Source organism: Gavialis gangeticus, unplaced genomic scaffold, assembly GCF_001723915.1.
Source record: "Gavialis gangeticus isolate Ggan-Ray unplaced genomic scaffold, GavGan_comp1, whole genome shotgun sequence".
Taxonomy (NCBI): Eukaryota; Metazoa; Chordata; order Crocodylia; family Gavialidae; genus Gavialis; species Gavialis gangeticus.
Window position 1 is genome coordinate 39,295,624 of NW_017728996.1, and position 20,595 is coordinate 39,316,218.

General features: G+C 43.4%; 1 protein-coding gene across 1 annotated transcript in view; it reads right to left on the reverse strand.

The window, feature by feature from the left end:
• TRPM1 (transient receptor potential cation channel subfamily M member 1) overlaps window positions 1-20,595 on the reverse strand; it is a 139,006-nt gene that overhangs the window by 110,324 nt on the left and 8,087 nt on the right. The window lies entirely within an intron of this gene.

Genomic DNA, 20,595 nt, shown 5'->3' on the forward strand with positions numbered 1-20,595 from the left:
TAGTGTGCACCCATAAACTGTGGGGAAAGGCAAGATAAACTTATTTTCTGGCATAACCATCCATACATAAAAAACAATTCATTTGCTAGACTTAATTAGTAAACTTAAGACACACTAATTACCCAGATACAGTGTTTTTGATTACTTTTCTAGTCTGTTTACAATTGAACAATTTTTAAAGGACTAGGATCTGAATGAACTAGGATCACTTATTATTTTTTCTATGCCAGAGAAACAGTGAGCACTAACAATGATCATCACTATAGTATCAGTAACATGCTCCCAGTACCCTTCTATCACTTGGGTTGCAGGGTGCTTTTACAAGGCTGACACCAGGACATAAGTGAATTATATCTTATTACTTTTTTTAATCATCTCTATACTAAAGGTGTTGTCACAGTTCATTAATGGAAGTCAGAAATAGTGGAAGGACTCAACAATAAGTCCATGATGGCCCCAGCTGTGTTTGAATGGAGCCTTTGGCCAACGAAACTTAATATCATCTTCCCTTCTGTTTCTGATGTTATCTGTAAGTCATTATTGTGATTGCAACATTTAAAATAAAGAAGATAAGTGTGAAGAAGAAATGTGCTACATGCATGGCAGCAGGCACAACTGTTGGGATCAGAGATCAGATCCCAAGCATGTGACTGCCATGCAAGGACCCCAGGGTTTATCAGCTTTGGGATGGCGGCATGCCACACATTCAGTTTACAGTGCCACACACACCAGAATCAAGGATGTTCCATATTTTTTGTGAAATACCTTTGAGGCTGGTTCACCACTTCATGACTTCATAAACCAGCTGAACGTGTGGCACTGTTACTATTTATGGATTAAGAGGTTAATCACACCATAAATGTAACATGGACTGTAGGCAAAGAACATGCACAGAGCAGGCTACACCACTGCAGTTTGCTCAACCAAATCTGGAGATGGAGATAACTGGGCTCAATAGAGCTAGTAAGTTTTGCAGGGAAAGGTTAAGGTGTGGGTAAGGGCAAATACATAGAATCATAGAAGTAGGGTCAGAAGGGACCTTGTAGATCTTCAAGTCTGACATAGTCAGCTCTATTTTGTTGTGTCCCTTGGCTCTGTGTGTACCTTGGTTCTTTGTGCTTCAGATGAAAGAATAAAAAAGGTTTTGCTTTGTGTTTTAAGTCACTTTGATTAGCTTGCTTGTTACAGTCCAGAGAAAAGGTCTTACATGTACTAAACTCAGTTGGGCCTATTGGGTTTACATGACTGGGTACATGGGAGGTTCAGATGAAGGCCACCACATGCATTACTAATCACTTAAGAGAAATTAAAAGAGGGTCAAAGCATAGCTTGCTCTGTAACCATGGTGAATACATAAATCATGATAGCAATATCAGACCTTTTAATCTGCAAGTTTAGATAGATGGATCTTGAACACAGGAATTGAATTGGACTAAGATCATTTATATTTAATGTTTTAATGGAAGCAGGATACAAATTGAAGATTGCTTTGCTGAACTTCTTAAATGTATTCTGCATTTCAAGAAATTACTAGTTTATCTAATCTTCAAGTAAGATGTGCTTATGTTTATGACTGAAATCTTAAAAAACTAACTTAATTTTTTAGTGAATTATTTTGCCTTTATTTTGAAAGAAGCTTGAACTTGTTCAATCATGAACATTTCAGTTGCCGTTTTGATATAAAAGTCTTGGTGCTCATGCTCTGTCTCATAACACACAATTAGTGAAAGATAAAGTATAGCAGAGAACAAAAACAAATCCCTAGAAAAAAGGGGGAAAAATAAAGGAAGGATTTATTCAGAAAAGGGCATTAAAAAGGAAAGAAAATGTGCCAATACCTCTTGGCATGTGGAACATACCAGCTGCACCTCACTAATCCATGGCTGATCCTTGGAAAAATTGCAAAACCACGCAACCAGCAGACTGGGTGCCATGATATTGGCAAGATTTGAGATCAGAGCTGAACTTTAAAAATGGAGTGGGATATATACTCAATATGTATTAAAAATGCTCATTACTCTGACAAAAGTCAGAATAATGCTGCCGGCAATTTGGAGGAAGAAAAGTGAATAATTGAAAATAGATTTGTGAAAAGCAAATGATGCACATTTAGAGAATGAAATGTTCTATTACATTTAAAGAGATATTATAAGACACTGTTGTTCGACCCCAAATTTAAATGGACTCTCTGCTGATAATTTCAGAACAGATCAAGAACTCAACAGGCATTTAATTAATAGACTCCTTCCAATTCAGGGTTGAGGTATATTAGCAGGATAAATGTGGGTCTAACCTATGCTGTCACTGTGTATTCTGTACCTGTTTCTTTAGGAAACTATGGGTCATTATCGCAAAACTTTTTGTGTTAAGCAGACTTTTCTTTTGCAGTAAAAATTATCTCCAGCCAGAAAAAACAAAAAGGTACACAGTTGCTACATCCCTGCATCCCTTACTTTCAGAGACTGAATTACATTGTGTGACATGTACGTGTATTTTCTGTGGCTTTCCAACATGCTCAATATTTTGATGAACCAAAGCTTATTGAAAGACTGTCCCTTTTATTACTTCTGTTGCTACTGAGCTATTTATAACACACATTTCTCTAGTTCTCGAGAATCAGAAAGAAATGTGTTTCTGCAAACTAAATACATTGGGCAAAACATTACAGAAATTACTATCCTATGCTGGGTTTAATTAGTGTTTTAGGTAATTTCCTCCTTTATTGTTTATGAGCATTTGATCAACACATGAATGCTTTCTAACATCAAATAAAAAACCCCATAACTTCAACTTTAGCCATGCAAACGTGTAGTTGCTTTCTTGAAAATAAATTGCTGTTTTGATTTAATAATTGCATGCAAGCACATTGTATTTGGTTAAACTTGACATCATATACTCCTTGAATAAAACCATTATTCTCCTTATTATTACTGAAAAAACAAATTAATCTTGTAGTATCTGGAAGTTCAAATTCTTCCACCCCTTATCTCAGTATTGTGTTTTTTATTTTTGCCAATTACTAAGGAAAAAGATTAAATCAGTGTACAGCTTTATGAAGAAGGTCATTAATGTTTAGTAGAGCACTATCTAGTGGCTGAATAATTTAACTATACATCATGGCTAGATGAAATAATACATGAAGGACATGATGGAAGCAGAAGCCAAATTATGTAGCTAAGTGTGCTAATGAGACAGAGAAATAAGCTAAGTTTCAGCAAGCTCTTGCTATTGTCTTGTTGTCAAGATTTATCCATACCTTGCATGGTTAACAGGCTATATTGTTAGTAAAGAATGGCAAGAAGTTGGTTTTGTGTTACATTTACTAAAAATAAGCGCTGCTGGTGTTATTGCAAACATTCACTAACAAAACCTTCCAGTAATATGTAGTGTTCTCAGTGGGTAATGTATGCTAGACCAGGCCTTAGGGCCAAGATGCTCATTTAGCAAGATATTTAACTACTTACATAATATTGTTGTAGGCCCACTGAAGCCGGTGGGGTAACTTGTATGTATGAAACAACGTACATATTTTTTCCCCTCCAAATAGGAACCTAAATTGGGATTTGTTCAAAATGTGTATATTTGGAAAATGGAAAAAGAGGGTTCTGAGAGTCTCTTTCTTCTTGTTTCCATTTTACTTCCAGACACAGGCAGAGCACTACTGATTGCTGACCAGCAATCCTTCTGTCCCCCCAAGTCCTGAGGGCTGGGAGATGTGCCCTCAGCACCTACACTGCTAATTTACCTCAGAAAAGGGTGAATTAGTTCATGTACAGCTCCGTGCTCTCATGGGTAGGTGATTACCACAGTACCTGAGCTAGCTGATTTAAAGCTAGCCTGGGTATCTTGAACCATAAATAGGTGTCACTAAATGACGTGGATCGGCTATATTGCAATGCGTCTCAGCACAGCAGATCTGCTTCACTGGTTGAAAGAGACCTCACCTGTTGTCCCTCTGGTTGAACATGTGGGACCACGGGCAACATCTTCTTCACTTACAGATACATCCTTGGCAATCTCTGGGGAGCAGCTCTGTAAGTGGAGAAAAGCAGGCAGGGGCTCCTGGGGCTTGAGGGTCCTGATCCTGCATGGGAACTCCCCGGGCACACAGGACTGGGCCCTCAGGCCCTGGGAGCACCTGCCTGGGACAGCTAGAGAGCATAGACAGCTCTGGGCTCCCTGTGCTCCCCCGCCATAAAGCTAAGAGACTTCGCCACTCCAAAAAGTGGCACAAATTATTATCTTTTGTCATAGGCACAAAAAAAGGCATTTGTAATGTGAGAAAGGGCACTGACATCTATTTACTTTCACTTTGTTCTACCACCAACATTTTCATGGCAGTACAAAAGCTGTTTCCAACCTTTATGCTACACGGCAGTCGCTACAAGTTCAGAGACAATTTAGTCTGCAGTAGACCTAAGGTCTTGCCTGCAATTCCCTGAGTGACTATTAGTGTTTGGGACCAGGCATATGCATGAACTTGAAGCCTCATTAAGGGAAACTGCTGGGTATGTTGAGCCGGAGGTGCCCCTGAGCCTGTCTCAGGAGGCTTTCTAGAGGATGCAGAATTTCTGCGGTGTATGGCACCCATATCACGCCAAATGCCAGATGTTGGCCCTAGTCGTGTTACTGTAGAACTTGCCAGGGAAAGGGCTGTTTGCCAGGGAAAGGGTCTGACCAACTGACTGTCAGAGGAAGGGGGGAAGAGGAAGGGGAAGTATGGCACTCCAAAGATTCATTCTAGTCAAGTCCACAGAGCCCTCTGTCTGGTAGAGGGTAAAGGAACAGTATCCTCACATGACTACAGAGATACTTGCATGGTTTTGATACAAGAGATAGTCACAAACAACACTGTAGGTTTTGCTTTCCATGCTTTAGATCATCCTAAATATTGCTTTGGTTAATAAGCATACCACATTTATGCTTTTGATTACATACAATTCCAAAATTCTTTTAAGTATTGCAAAGTAATAAAACATAGCTACAAAGAAAGAGTAATATTGCAAAATGATGAAACAGACCACGACAGCCGAGTATGGTTAACACCAAAGTATAATGTAGTGTGTTTTTAAACACTGATTATGGTTAAGACCACAAACTGGATCAATGGAATTAACTATGAGTATTATGTAACATTTTTTCTAGAAAGTGAGGTGGTCATATCTTATTTTAAGCCATTAAGACATGAATAGTGCCCATCAATATTGTTATCACTAAGATTAGATAGATCATACTGATCAGTGAAAGCTCTAGCCACAACTGTTTCTCTTCATAGATCTGTTGTTGCAAAAAGCAAGGCGAATTTGAACTTTCCTGTTAAGTGTACAGGATTAAGCTGCTTGTGCACCTTTAAAATCAGGGTTTTTGTTTTGTTTTTAAGTATTTATATAATGGTAGCCCAAAGAGGCCATAAGTAAAACTTTTTGACCCAAGTTATTTACTATGTTCCAATGCAACTACTTTGAATTGTATCTTCAACAGAAGGGCTAGTGAAAATGTCTTAGATGGAACAGTTTTGCATTGGAAAATGGAATCTTTTCAAAATCTAAATGGATCGTGGGAACATGTTAATTTCAATAAACTTTTTTGGCTGAGCATAAGTTAAAATAAAAAGTTTAATTTGGATATATCAGCACAAAATATCTTTTTAATTATTTTTAATGGAAGTTAACAGATTCATTTCAGTGGGGTAAAATATACTGATTTGGTATTTTAAACAAGCTGATTTGCTGGTTCCAAATAATCCTTCTTCAGAGCCTTCATTCCATATACAGTTTAAAATTTCAGCTCTTTGTTCCAGTTCAGAAAGATTTTTTTCCCTATGGAATTTTCTGCAGAGCAGAAATTCCAGTTTCCAACGGACACAATTCAATAGTGCTTATTCTCAGTGGATGTTTGGCTTGTTAAACAGCAATGTAAGGTCTGCAGATGACCTGCTGAAACCTGTTCTATATGCTATTTTCCTTTGCAATTTTTTTTTCATTACTGGAGCTGACTGGGATTGTTTCAGATGGTGGTTTTGAAACAATCAAAAAATCTGTGTGGCTCCTAACAATCTTTTCCCATAGAAATAAGAGCTTGAATGAAGATTTTATGAGAAATTCCAAGGACAATTCAGTTCGAGTTTGGCAGCTGTTTTTTTTTTTTTTTTTAGGGATAGCAGTGAATTTTTAGGGATATTGTATAAATTGGAAGAATATGAAAAAGGTGCCACTGAGCGGTAGAAGTGAGTGGATATTAGGAGGTGCAGAGATTCTATTAATTTTTTTAAAATCACCTCAGCTGTTTTACCATCATGTATTTAGCTGGTGCCCCTGGGGAAACATCCAAAGCTTGGTTTTGGTCAGGCACAGTGAAGTGAGTGGCTTAACACAGGACTGCCCCCTACTGGCCCACCACAGTCAGCACCTCTGATTTTTGGAAAGATGTTGGAATAAACTAAGGAGAGTTTTGGCAAAACAGATTTTCTGGGATAGCCAGAACAGGGTTAAAAACATCTCACACGAACAAGTGGGTCCTGTTTCAGCAAGCTGATTCTTTAAAACCAGTGTCCATATTTTTGGAGGATCACCTTTGTTCAGCTTCAAAGCAGGACTGAGCACATGGGAAAAACTCCAATTTGACCATGATATGCCCAGCTCTAGCTCAAATTATCTTGTCCTTGTTTTCATGAGCAAGTTCATTTGCATAGTTTAACATACATAATTTTTTGGATGGGAAATCCAAAAAAAAAATCCAATTTTTTGGATGGGAAATCTAGCTAAATTACTAAGTGATGAAGATGTATTTTCTGGACAGCAGCTCCTTCTGCTGCTTCCCCCTACAAGCACAGACAGGGGAAATCACATGCCAACAGTGTTTTAGAATTTACCCTCTGCATGCAGCTCTGCCCTTTGCTGAGACAAAAATAACATTTAAAAAGAGAAAATAAAACTAACAGAAACTTGGTGGGATAACTTTCATGATTGGAGTACTGTCATGGATGGGTTTACACAAGCAGGGAAGAGGAGGAGGAGTTGTGCTGTTAGTAAAAGAGCTGTATGATTGCTCAGAGCTCCAGTATGAAACTGGAGAAAGGCCTGTTGAAAGTCTCTGGGTTAAGGTTAGAGGGGAGAGCAACCTGTGTGATGTTGTGGTGGGTGTGTGCTATAGACCACCAGAGCAGGAGGATAAGGTAGACGAGGCTTTTTTCAGATAACTAGCACAAGTTTCCAGATCACAGGCCCTGGTTCTCATGGGGGATTTCAATCATCCTGACATCTGCTGGGAGGGAAATTCAGCAGTGCACAGGCAATCCAGAAAGTTTTTGAAGAGCATTGGAGACAACTTCCTGGTGCTGTGTTGAAGAGACCAATTAGGGGTTGTGCCCTTCTTGGCCTACTGCTCACAAACAGGGAAGAATTGGGGGGGGGGTCTAGAAGTGGATGGCAGTTTGGGCAGTAGTGGCCACAAGATGATTGAGTTCAGGATCCTAACAGAAGGAAGAAAGGACAGTAGCAGAGTAAGGACCCTGGGCTTCAGAAAAGCAGACTTTAACTCTCTTAGGGAACTGATGGGCAGGATCCCCTGGGAAGTGAGTCTGAGCAGGGAAGCATTCCAGAAGAACTGGTTGGGTTTTAAAGAAACCTTACTGAGGGTGCACAAACACACCACCCCGATGTGGCAACTGACCAACTTGACTTAGCAGAGAACTCTTCGGTAAGCCTAAACACAAAAAGGAAGCTTACAAGAAGTGAAAGCTTGGACAAACATTGGGAGGAGTACGAGAATATTGCTTGGGGATGCAGGGATGAAGGCCAAAACACAACTGGAGTTGCAGCTAGCAATGGATGTGAAGGATAACAAGAAGGGTTTCTACAAGTATGTTAGCAACAAGAGGAAGGGCAGGGAAAGTGTGGGTCTCTTACTGAATGGGAGAGGCAACCTAGTGATAGATGAGGAGGAAAAGGCTGAAATACTCAATGACTTTTTTACCTCAGTCTTCACAGGCAAGGTCAGCTCCCAGACTACTGCACCTGGCAGCAGACTGGGGAGGAGGTGAGCAGCCAACAGTGATAAAAGAATAGGTTAGGAGCTATTTAGAAAAGCTGAACATGTACAAGTCCATGGGGCCAGATGCAATGCATCCGAGGGTGCTGAAGGAGTTGGCTGATGTGATTACAGAGCTGCTGGCCATTATCTTTGAAAAGTCATGGAGATTGGGGGACGTCCTGGATGTTTGGAAAATGGCAAATATAGTGCCCATCTTTAAGAAAGGGGAGAAGGAGTATCCAGGAAACTACAGACCAGTCAGCTTCACCTCAGTCCCCTGAAAAAATCATGGAGCAGGTCCTCAAAGTATCCATTTCTAAGAACTTGGAGGAGAAGAAGGTGATTAGGAGCAGTCAGCATGGATTCACTAAGGGAAAACCATACCTGATCAATGTGATTGCCTTCTATGATGAAATAACTGGCTCTGTAGATGTGGGGAATGCAGTGGATGTGATATGCCTTGACTTTAGTAAAAGGATTGTCTTTTCCTCTAGACCAATATGGCTACAACCTGGATACGTGATGCATGGAAGATATCGAATTTTAGCTGATTTTTAAAATGAAATCTTCATATTTTCCCAAGCAGGAAGCAACTGTGACCTCTTGAAACCTGAGATCCTGCTCCTGCCTTTGTTTCAAGGTAATCTGCATCATCATCACAGATCTTCACAGGAGGTGAGAGGCTCCATACCAGCTATGAACTGACTGCCCAGAGGAGTTTTCCATCTATTGACTTCATATTTCATAGGATTTCACAGAGGAGTTACTTTTCTACCCAGGAGAACTTTCATAATCTTCTCTCCAATGCCTGATAGAGGGTGTTTGTGCCCGAAAGCTTGCAATAAAAGGTTGGTTTTTTTTGCAAAAATCTTGTTGGTCTAATAAAAGCTATCATCTCTGAGTCCTGATTGCCTTTTCTTCTAGATGAATATGGCTACAACCTGGATACTTGACTTTAGTAAGGCTTTTGATCCTGTCTCCCAAAGCATTCTTACAAGCAAGCTGATGAAGTATGGGTTGGATGAATGGACTGTAAGGAAGGTAGGCTGGAGAGTCAAGCTCAAAGGGTAGTAATTAATGGCTCAAAGTCTAACTAGCAGACAGTATCAAGTGGAGTATCCCGAGGTCAGTTCATCCTGGCCCTAGTCTTGGGTTGGTCCTAAGGCTAGTTTTATTCAATATCTTCATTAACAATCTGGAAGATGGGATGGATTGCACCCTCAGCAAGTTCACAGATGATACCAAACTGGGGGGTGTAGTCAATGCACTGGAGTGTAGGGCTAGGACTCATAGTGACCTAGACAAGTTAGAGTATTGGGCCAAAAGGAAGTTCAACAAGGACAAGTGCAAAGTCCTGCACTTAGGACGGAAGAATCCTATGTACCACTACAGCAGATTATTCCCATCTATTCTGCACTGGTGAGGCCATATCTCGAATACTGTGTCCAGTTTTGGGCCCCCCACTATAGAAAGGATGTAGACAAGTTGGAGAGAACCTAGCAGAAAGCAACAAAGATGGTTTGGGGGCTGGGACACATGAGGAGAGGCTGAGGGAACTGGGTTTATTTACTTTGGAGAAGAGAAGACTGAGGAGATTTGATAGCAACCTTTAACTATCTGAATGGGGGTTCCAAAGAGGATGGAGCTGGACTGTTTTCAGTGGTGACAGAAGACAGAACAAGGAACAATGGACTCAAGTTGAAGCAAGGGATGTTTAGATTGGATATTAGGAAAAACTCTCTCACTAGGAGGGTGGTGAAGAACTGGAACAAGTTACCTAGAGAGGTGGTGGAATCTCCATCCTTGCAGGTTTTTAAGGCCCGGCTTGACAAAGCCCTGACTAGAATGATCTAATTGGGGATGGTCGTGCTTTGAGCAGAGGGTTGGACTAGATAACCTCCTGAGGTCCCTTCCAACCCTAATTTTCTATGATTGGATTCCAAGAAAAAATTCTCTGCTAGTAAAAATGATTTTTCTGGTAACATGAGCAACATAAAGGCAAGAACTATTGCATTTCTCTTTGCTTGCAAAATTTAGTGCACAATCCTAATACAATGAGCCAACCTAAAAGGAATGAATGATTCACTGCTGAATTACAAGAGGGATAGTTTTCAATGCTACACATTAAAGACATAAATTTACAAAGTGATATGCCCGACCATGCATATAGGGCCCAGCACGTAGACCTTTGTGGGGGATTAGGCCTTGAGTTTTATTTTAAGATAGCAATAATTACATTATTTATCTTTTAACTTATTTCTGCCCTTTTCATAGTGCAAATTTGTAATGTATGACCTAGAGTAATGGACAAACTGAAAACAAACATGGACATTAAAATGAGATAGTGAATATGGCAAAAAGTCATTCAACTTTTGGGTGTTTGCTCTGGGAAAAAAAGTATTATAAATGGTGCATTTATGACAGCTTAGTAACTTCTGGTTGCTTTCTACTGGTAAAGGTTTTATCTGTATAACTATTAATCACATGAAAGCAGATATTAGAGGAATATTAATCCACACCAGCTGTTACATCTTCTACTATGGTATTATTGGAGATTAATCTTTATACAGGAGGGCTGCCTTTTCATTCCAAGTGAGCATCACACGACCTGAAAACATTTTACAACATCTTTGCATTAAGAAGCATAAAGCAAGGTAGGTTATAATAGTTATGTAGGTAAAATATGTCTGTCTGCATCCTTCAAATATGAGGCACTTATGTATACCAGTCACTGACATGCCAGTTAAAACATGCAGCTTCTCTTTTATTGAACAAATCTTTGAATTGCTATTTACTTAAAAAGAATTTTTCTTTTAGTGACACTATGTTAACTTCTATAGAGGCTTCAGAGATAAATGATTTATAGTCATTTAGCAGGAGGGAATTAAATAAAAAAAAGAAACACTCACCTAATAATATGAATTAATTCATGTGATGATGATATGCGATATTTAGAATTGCAGCTAAAGGTTAACAAACATTTTGAACATGTATTTTCTAATGAAGTAAAGAAACTGTTGGGTGGACTGAGTTTTCACTGGGAGGGATCTTAACTGTTTTAAAGAACTGGACACTTAACTTGGAGGAAGAAGCTGAGCTTTCAACCTGCATGATTTTTGCTTGTCAGGTCTTCAGACCATAAGGAAACTTGTATCAGGTCACTTGCTATTAATTCAGATCACATAACTATCATTATTCAGCAAATATAACATTGCTGTCAGAAGAAGCAGGCTCTTTCCATTAGAGATTATCAGATTACTATTAAAAATAAGCTTCTAATGAGTTTCATGAATTCTGGATGAGATTGCAAAGTGCTATGGGGAATATAAACTAAGCAAGGGAAATCTGTTGTCATAGTTACAGAAAATCTGCCACATTCTACATACCTCTTGCTTACTCACTTTGTGAACTACCATTGCTACTGCAGTATATTCTCTAATTATGCAGGGTGATTGTTCATCTAGCTGCCTTTGGTTTTCGTTTATTTGGATTTTAGATCTACTCACAGACTGGGTTTTTATTAATTCTCCACCCCTTGCTAAATCAGGAGAAAAAGCTCTTTACTCCAGGATTTCATAACACTCATGCTCTTCCTTTTTCTTGCCCCAACAATTCCTGCTGTGCCTTTGTGGGCACACTCTCTTTTTCCTTCCCCCAGCAACTAAAATGTGCTTCCCAGTTTTCTTCCTCAGACAGCTTTTTTATTTCACTGCACATGTACTGTGTCAACAACCTCACCTGCTCCCATCTGCCCTCGTGTTTCCCCTACTTCTTTGCCTTTTGGTTAGTCCTGTATCTACAACTGCCTTTCAGAGATCCTGGCAGCCACTTCTAGCCATCGCCATTTCTGCCCTTCTCTTTCTCTTGGTGAGTAGCATCAGACTTCTCCTTTTCTCTTTAGTCACAGTACCTAGGCTTCCTCAAAATCCTGTTGTTTTTGCAGCTTTTATTTCCTTATTTTTGCCACATCTCTCAGCACAATGATGTTCCCACACCCCTGCTCTCCTCTGCCAGCCTCTAAGGGCACTGCCTTAAATGAGTGCTCCTGGGGAGAATTCAGTATTCTCCCCAAGATCCATTCTTTCCCCTGTCCATATGGTTAAAACTTTTGTTCAAGTCCCCAGATTTTCTCTTGCCTCATCTTCTGTGACGTTTTACCTCCTGGTCCACGGCATCTCTGTAGCTTCAGTTCAGATTGGTAGCGATCATTAAAATGAACCGTGGCTGCACTGGCCATGTTATTTCCATGTTTTAAGTCATTTCTACTGGCTTCCTCATGGCTTCCACAACAAATTCAGGTCCATTTTTGAGCGAAACTATGCTGAACTTCTGAAGCAAAATCAATCCAGTTAACATTAGTTTTTCTAGTGAGAAGCAATATATTGTAATAGTCTTAGTTTCCTCTGCATATTTTACTATTCTGTCTCTTTGCTACTGTATACATTATATATCCAGGCAAAGTGCATTTCTGAAGTTTCTTCATTAGCTAGTTATACATGCTGATGCCTACTTTTGGGTACCCCACGTCTGTGCTCCCATTTCTGGTTGTGTATGCATTAAATATTTGCAGTCATAGCTCACTGCCTTGTAGACTAAACTGGGCCTTCCTCCTTGTTTTCCCCTCAGGGGATTGTACCAATATCTCTTTCTGTTTTACTTTTATGTATACTATTCTGAGCCACATTCACAGATAAAGATGATCCTGAGAAAGTACAATCATGAACTGTTCCTTCATCCATTTGATGTGGGCCTAAACTTACTCTTATATGAACATGCACATCTCACACTGACATCAGGGATTAATATAAATGAGAGCAGGAAGTAGTCTTGCTTATTCTTTTCAGAATTAGTTGGGTTTTTGTTGCATCTCGGGACTGAACATGGGTATTACAAGATTACAAATATTGTCGTCATTCCATCCAAAGTGTGGGAAGTTCTGCAACCGTTTATGGTGCAGTTAAGCAATGCTATGGATGTAGAATTATCTTATCCTAAATAGCCTAATATCAGATGTCAAATGCCAATGTATATCAGTTTCCTCAAGCAGAGATCGGGTCTCTCTAGTATTGTGGCGGACACTTTAGGACACAGAGGGCATCTCATCTGTCCCTCAAGTCCACCACACATGCACAGAAGGCATGCAGGATGCAGACCTGCTGGGCTGCTGCTCTTATGCGTGCTGAGCCCACCCAGAGAACAGCAGTGGCAGTAGCAGCTGGGCAGGCAGATGAACCCCCTCCCTACCTGCTCTCCCACAACAGACATGCAGGCAGTTATAAGTAAGTGGGGATCTGGGGTGTTGGGTGGGGCAGTGGGCCCAATTTGGGCTAGCCAGGGTGGGGTCAGACGGGGTCTTTACACCAAGGTTTATCCTAGAGTGTCTGCACCTTAATGCAACACAAGCTTGCTAACATGTATCAGAAATAATCCTGCCCTGGAGTGGCGTAACTTTGAACTGCCTCACGTGCTTAAAACTAATTTTAGGTGCAAATGTATAAACAATCCAGGTGTTAAGAGCACCAGAAGCTGCTCAAAATTACCATGTAACAAGGCCCTAAGTAGCTAGTGGCTCTGACTGCAAAACCTCAGTGCACATATTTTTGGGTAATAATTTCTTCAGAACAGGAAGAGATTTCTGTCCAACTCACATACTTTCTGGAAATGGTTCAATGGCCTTCAATCAGTGGCCTTGCCCTTAGACGACCAATTCCCTGGCACCCTGGGGTACTGCAAGATCCTCTTAAGTGTGCCACACAATATTAGTACTGTTAGGTGTGTAAAAGATAAATCCAGAGATTTCAAATAGGGATCTACAAGGTCAAAAACTTTCTGTTTTGGTTTTCCTAAGTTCTTTGCAACAGAAGGATTACTCTGTTATTTTTCCATAGTTAAGAAACAAGTGCAAGGTAGGAGCTGGTATATTTCAACGGGTGGCTTGAGTCTAAAAAGGTTGAGAACCGTTGCCTTAGAAACTGTGGAAGGAGGGGGGAGCTAGGTTTACCACTTGTTTCCTAGTAGACAGCAACTCTGGCCCCCCACCTGAAATCCTGGTCCCCCTTTCATTTTTTCTCCCATGAAAAAATGTTTTTCATTCCTGCATCTTGCTGTGAGTACTCAACCCCAGAAAATATTTGTATCTTGGAAATCTAGCACATGCATGTGTGTGGGTGTGTGCAAATGCGTTCATGAATCACAGGCAAATTACATGGAAAACTGAGAAATGAAATCTGATGAGAGGAAAGTTAAATAATTTTCTGGAGCACAAAAAGGCCTCCCCTTTAATAAGCTATTATCCCAGCTCCCATTGTACATCTGAATGCCATCATTCTACAAAATAGGGAGAGGGATTATATTGCTGAGCCAGTACTTCACACATATAGGAGCCTTTCTGTGCAAAAGGATTCACCATCCAGTTGTTTTAGCTGTTGTGTAGTATGTAATTGTTATAGTTTAGAAATAACAAAGGAGATTGGGGCTCCTTTGAGCTAGGCACTGCATATACTATGAAGGTATATACAGACATTTGGGTAGGTTACATTGGGTTAAAAATGGCAACCTGATCTAAGGCAGATCAGGATTGGAAGGCTAGTGGGGAAGCAAACGCAGGACATGTGGAGGGGGAGATTGGTGGGATCAGGGGGCCAAATGAGGTCTGCAGGGAGGCTGGTGGGGTTCAGGAGGGTTTGGCAGGATTGGGAGGGCTAGTGGGGTCTATAGGGAGACTTGGGGGTGGTTTGTAAGATTGGAGAGGCTCTCTGATCCTGCCAAACCCCCTTAGTCCTCCCCAGCCCCCCTGATGACACCAAATTTCCCCATATCTTTCAAACCTGCCCAGGGCTGGTTTTATCAGTGTTTATCAGTTCTAGGAGCATGACTGAATTAAATTGGAGGAGGGGGTGGGCAGCATTAGGGGTCTGTACTCCCCTTGAGACCAGAGGCTAAGTTTTAGCCTCTGGAGCCCCTCCACCCCCAGATGAACAACCCCTCCTCCGACCAAGCAACTCCCCCAATTCCACCTCCCTCTTCTCCCACCCTAATTTATTTCCATCAGCTCCTGGCACCAGGAGTAGCTTGTAGGACTGTGGAGTTTGGTGTGGTTGAGGGGAGTCTGGCTGGTCTGCAAAGGAAGTTTTCCATCTGGGTGTCATGGGAAGGAGTCAGAGGGCTATAAATAGTCCATTGTTGTGGGGGGAAGGGGGAGAAGGAAAAGAGAAGCCCCGGACCCAATCTAAGTTGAAGTTAGCTTAGATAGGGTTTTTAGATTGATTTAATTTTCCTGAACTTCTGTTATAGTCTGCACTTAGGTGGACCTACCTAGGGATCTAAGTATAAGGCCTGGACTGGAAAAACTAAGTTAGATTGGGTGGCCTTTTTAAATGGAATCTAACCTCCCCCTAAGCTCCCCAAATGTCTGTAGCCTGAGAGAAAATTTCTGTCCCAAAGGGCTTACATTTTAAATAAGCAAGACAGACTAAAGATGGGACAGGAAACATGGGCAGAGTGGCAATGTAACTTGCCAAAGTTCAAGCAGCAGAGTCAGTGACAGAACTAATGATAAAGCTTGGGCTTCCCCATCCAGCTGTCTCCAAGTCCAGGAGACTCGACTGCAGCATTTGAGCGTATAGCTCTGTCTTGCTTTATTTTCACCATTTCATTGCACAGTACCCATTTGAATTGCTCACCAAGTTTATAAAGCCTACCTCAATTACAGAAATGTTCACCCTTTGTGGCACATCATACTACAATTAATGTCAACTTCATGCCAAGATAGAGCTTGAAATTAGACAACATTTGAAGTATTTTATTCGTAATTATACTTATGGTCGATTGTTCAACTGTTGGCTACAAAGGACCAACTTACAGGATCATCATAAAATTCTAGTTTATTGGACGGATGCAAAAGTCAGACCATAAACCCTGGTGCTGATCCCCTCAAACACACACACACACACACACACACAGTAGCTAGCTATGAACACTAAGCACTGGTGTCCAGATATACCTATCCCCAAGCACTGGAGTCCACTGTCGATGGCCACTTGAGGCTTCTTTCAGTGCAATGTTGCTTCAGAAGGGGGTTAACTGGCTGTTCCTTCTGGCTGGACAGGCAGGGTGCTGTTCAGGTCAAAGAGGGCACCAGTGTGGGTCATTCTTCGCTGCCTTTTATCCCTCTCTGGCAGACTTTGGTGACTCCCCAATTCTCAGGTTGACCCAATCCAGGGGTCATTGACCTTGAGGGACGTCCCTCTTGGTAGCTGCTGGATAGCAGCTGTCCGCCCCAGGGGTCACGCAGGTACATGCAGTCTTGGGAGTCCATTGATGAATTTTGATTGATTCACTGCTGTGATGAATAGAGCTCTGCAAGTGGTTGATCAGGGGGTATTTCAACCCCAAGGGTCTGTTTCCAGTGTTGATTAGTTCAAACCAGGGCTTGTGTACCTTTAACAGTGAAGTTTCAGGGAGCTCCTGGCTCTGTATTGATTCTTTCCTCTCCTTAGTCTGTGGAATGTAAGTGTTAATTGCCGCTCGTTAACTTGCCTATTCAGATTAGCTACTGTGTTACACAATCAACCATGATTCATTCAGGGACCCACTCCATACAGAGGATTCCTGCCCTTGCTAACATTGTTACGTGGTACAACTTACTTTTAAACTTAAAGTACATTTGTAAAAGCATCTACAAGTTCTATTTTCACTACAAGTATACTTTATATCAAAATAATAATAATATAATAAAAGAAAAAGGGAGGAAGGAAGAAAAGGTAGAAAAGATAAAACATCCCCCAAAGGGGGCCAACTACTGCAAAAGGAGCTTTTACCATATGGAGGAGCTTCACATTTGAGGGGGGGCAGGCAAAAAGGTTTCTTGCTACACAATCTATGAGTAATTAGCAATGGAGAACAGCAAGTCCTTCCATTTAAACTTAATTACAAGATCATTGTGGAAAAGACTTACCTGGTAAACCTGGGAGGCAGCGGGATGCCACCTAGAGGAGTGGAGCCAGTGAAAGTGAAACCACAGCAGGCAGACCCGCCACGGCTACACTTCAAAGAGAAAAAAGGCGTACAAGCTGGAGGGAGCCGGGAGCAGCTCCTGAGTCAGTTTGGACCCATTTTATCGGCATGCCAGGGCTGACTGGCTGGCCGGGTGCCTGGAGCCAGGCTAAAAAGCCTGGCAAAACTCCAACTGTGGGGACCTGAAGTGGAGTCCCCAGTGCAGCAGGGAGAGCGAGAGCACTCAAAAGCTCCTCCAGGAAAGCCCTGGTGGGCACCCCAGGAAGGGGTTGCCCCAGGGCTATATAGGCAGCCTCGATCAGAGGCACTGGCCACTATGGACAGTTGAGACCTCCAATGAAGATTGGAGCCTGGTAGGACCCAGCAGAATGGCAGATCAGCCACAGCTGACAGATAACCAAACACGACCCCAGAAGAGGGACAGGGCACCCAAGAGCAGGGCAGTGCCAAGCACAGATGCGATATAGGCGAAGAAAGAGGGTCACTAGAGATGCCCACAAGGAAGAGTGGTGTCACTACGGTCACCAGACCTGGTAGACTTGAGCATGGAGAGAACCCAGAACATAATTTTCAACGATGAATGATTCCATCACAGTTGGCTGTAGGCGGGATGTAGGGGAGGCGGAGCCCCATGAAACAGCCATGAAGGAAGTGACCCGCAGGGAAGCATCAGGGGAAGCGGGACCAAAATATCGTCCTCCCGACTGAAATAAACTGATAATCAAAGACGTGGCAGGCGAGGCTCCTGGTGCATTACCCTGAAATCACCCAGTGATTGGCCCATTTGTCCTGAAGAAGTCAGAGCCAGGCTCGAGTGGAAATCGCACGTACAGCGTCTGGCAGAAAGACACGGGAGGTAACAATCATTAACTAACTTGCATCAAGATAAGAGACATAAAATACTTGTGAATGCAGTATTCTTCTCAAGCAAAACATTTCTCCTTCTTGACTTATGCAGACAGATGGATTTATGAAGAAAGTAAAGGTCCTTTGTGTCACATATAGGCAAGTGTTATCTATTATTTCTTACTGTACATCTTCTTTTTGCCCTATAAGCATAGCAGGTTTAAGGGGTGAGCAACTGAAGCAACTGAATAGGGCTCTGCATGATAGGGAATCCCACAAGAGGAAGCTAATTCAGATCTACAAAGTAACAGTGCATTAACCTCTTCAGGTACTCCCATGAGTCTACCACCAACTTTGCCCATAAGCATTCTGTAAAGCAAGAGAAGACAAGATTTTGCTGCTATGTATACTTGAACATTTTACATTTATTGCTCAATTCATGGATTTTCTTTTTTATGAACTAACTCTTACATATGGCAAATTCTTAAAGGACCTTCCTATTAAACTACTGGCAGCTAAGAGTCAGAGAACTCAAAGTTATTTGCTTTTGTCTCCACCCAGAACCCTGGAACAGCTGACTTGCTGGCCTTCAATGACAGGAGTGTGATAGGTTCATTTCCACAGGGGTGGTTGTGTTGCCCCCTAATGGCCTTACTGCCATGTCTTGTTCTTAAATATTGAAGTATAATATGTTGATTAAGGTTGGCTGCCAACAGACCTTAAAGTAAGCCCTAATTCCAAACAGTTCCCACTGGGTCTCCCCTGAGCCCCCTCTAGACTCAGTCCAGTCCTCAGGCTAGGTAACTCCCTCTCAACCTAACTAGATCTCTGTAGGGCAGTGGTTGTCAACTGGGGGTATGTGTACCCCTAGGGGTACTTAAAATGGTTATAGGGGGTACATGAAACTCCACATGCATTTGCACAACACATAGATGGCCAGAAGTGCAGCCTGGCTATATGGAGAGCAGCTGAGTCCAGCTGGTAAGTTTGTTGTGGGGGGAGGGAGTGCAGCAGGGGCTGGGGCTGCCCAGACAGGATGGGGCATGGGACTAGCTATGTGGAGGACCAGCTCCCACTGCTGCACACATCCCGGGAAGGCACAGGGCTGTGTGGCCCTGGATATGCATGCAGGGCTGGGCAGGCTGGGGCCAGGGCTGTGCCAGTCTTTGCCCGGCGGGGGGGGGGGCTGGGTTGGCCTGGGCAGGGATTGGGGTGGGTGGCAGCAGCACTGGAATGGGGGTTGAGGAGGCTATGGCAAATTTGGGGATGGCTGCATCCCCACCCCCCATTGCCCTGCTCCCATAGGCCCCTGCAGTGAGGGACAGAGTGGGGCAGGGGCTGGAGCTACAGCTGGGTCACACACTGCCCAATAGAGGCACAGCATGGGACAGAACTGTGAGTGGCTCATTCAGGGGGAATGGGGAGTGGTGGCTCCCATCACTGCATGCACCCCGGCCAGGGCAGTGCTGGGCTGCTCCCAGCAGGGGTATTGGGCCAGGTGGTGCTGGGAGAGGGGGTTGGGGGGGCTACGGTGAATTTTAGGCTGCAGCCCCTCCTGTAGCCCCCTCCCAGTGCCACCACTGCCCACCCTGAGTGCAGCCCAGCCAACCCCCCACCAGGAACAGCCCAGGGCAGCCCTGGCCCAGCCTGCCCCACTCCACACTGTCCCATGCAGATCAGAGACACCCTGTGCTCTCCTGGGATGCATGCAGCAGCAAGAGCTGTCACTTCCCAGGCTCCACAGATGTGCCACTCATGGCTCTGTCCTACTCTCTGCCCCAGCTGGGCAGCGCCTACCCTAGCCCCACTCCCTCCCTCACTGCAGGAGCCTATGCAAGTGAGGGTATGTGAGTGGGGGAGCTGCAGCCACTTCAGAATTCACTGTAGCACCCTCAACCCCACAACCCCCCTCCCAGCACCACCACCGCTTGCCCCGAGCATAGCCTGGCTCAGCCCCTGCTGGGAAGAGCCCAGTGCTCTAGCCCACAGTGGCAGCCTGCTTGCCCCTGCATGCAGATCTGGAGGTACTTGCCCCCCATGCCCTCCCAGGGTATTGTAGCAGTGGGAACCCCCCCACCCTGTGTGGCTCAGTCCTGCATCCCACCCCAGCTGGACAGCCTTTGACCCTGCCCCAGCCCCACTCCCTTCCCACCACTGGGGCCTTGATCTGCCCCCCACCCCCTGCAGTGGCAGTCTGCCATGCCCCACCCTGCCCCATGCAGATCTGGGGGCACATACTCCCCATGCCCCCCCAGGGTCCATGCAGCAGCGGGAGCCGTCCCTCCTCCCCACACCCTCAAGAACAAGCCGCTCATATCTCTGTCCTATGCACCGCCCCAGCTAAGCAGTGCCTGCCCCTGCCCCACTCCCTCCCTTACTGTGGGGCCTCAATCACCCCGCCCCAAAAAACAAGAACAAAATATAAAGGGTTACATGAGCTGACATGTTGAGACAGAAGGGGTACACTTGTTAAAAAAAGGGCACCAGGAGCCTTGAGGGTAAATTACACAGCTCCTTCACCTACCCTGTACTGTGCCCCAAGCCTCCCGGGTGTTTTCTCTTTGATCTTTCTCTTTATACACTTGGCCCCCTTGGGCCCTTGGACCCCCTGGTCCTCTGCACAATCTCTCTCTGCACTCTCAGACCCTTGGTCCCATGCACAGCCCCTCCTCTGAGCTCCCAGACCCTCTAGTTCAGCTTGGC